The sequence below is a fragment of the Aplysia californica genome, unplaced genomic scaffold (assembly GCF_000002075.1).
Source record: "Aplysia californica isolate F4 #8 unplaced genomic scaffold, AplCal3.0 scaffold00249, whole genome shotgun sequence".
Lineage (NCBI taxonomy): Eukaryota > Metazoa > Mollusca > Gastropoda > Aplysiida > Aplysiidae > Aplysia > Aplysia californica.
Window position 1 is genome coordinate 710,008 of NW_004797519.1, and position 1,268 is coordinate 711,275.

Sequence of the window (1,268 nt, forward strand, 5' to 3'; positions counted from 1 at the left end):
TATTAGAAGTATGTATTCTAAAATGTGAAGAATACAACCCGGGGCTACAAAATGACCCCAGGGCATACGGATCGGGTTAACGATGTAAATTGTGTCAATGGGGTTGGGTGCAAGGCTCATGAGTGAAACTGTTTATTGTTATCTTCACCATACCAAATACATTATCAACCATGTCTTTCTTGAAACATGCCTCGTCAGCCAAATGCTGTTTTATTGTTTTAGTAGACGTTTTACGGCACTTGCAACACAATTAGGTCATAATATAAGTGCCCAAGATTAGAGGGGTTACAAGAGAGTAACTAACAAAAACCAAAAAAAAAGAGGAGAGATAAAGACGATACAGTTGTTTGATAGGAAAGAAGGAGCAAAAACCACACCCGAGCATCCACCAACCACCCACAGCCAAGTGCCTTTTGATGACCCCCAACTCTTTTCAAGAAAACAAATTTGAAGAACTACTGTGGTTTTGTCCTAGTTAAAGATGAGTAGACAACACAAAACATATGTGAGGCATCGTGGTGATGATATCAGGCACTCGTCAAAATAATTAAATCAAAGAAGCCGGCATTTTTTTATTTTGGCCGATGGGCAATGTTTTTCTATTTTTGGCTCAACACCTTTTGTGTCCATTTAAAAATACACTTTTACAGAAAAACATTGATTAAAGTAAAGACACAAAAAATGTAAATTGTCAGTTTCCAAGGACTCTCAGGCTATGGAAGTTATCAAACTTTGTCGGCCATTTTCTCGCTAATTTTATCTCTGAAACCAGTTAACCAACTTCAATCGCAAACATTTCGACTTCTATCCAACATAATATGAGGATATTTTTTATATCAAAAGGAAGGCAAATGAACAGGCTTTAAGATGATACCGATAACCCCATATGCCCAGAAATTGACGAGCGCCTGATTCCACCACGTCGTGACACACAAGTCCTGCATCCGGCGTCAGTGGTGTAGCAGTTAAGTACTTCGCTGTGGCAAGAAGTAGAAGGGAAATGGAGTTTGATTCCTGAGTGGGGAGAAATTATCGAGTACATGCAGGGTCCCCATCAAATCCTGGAAAAATTTTTCAAGACCCCCAAATTTTTTTCAAGACCCCAATTCGAAGGAAAAATCAGGCCGCTGCGCGTCAAGAATGATCCCTAAAAAAGCCAATCTATCAAAGATAAAAAGTCAAAATGTCTATAAATGAATGCAAATGTACATTTTGTAGTATAGTCTTCAAACAATAGATGACTATAATACTGGGTGACTGCCAAACCA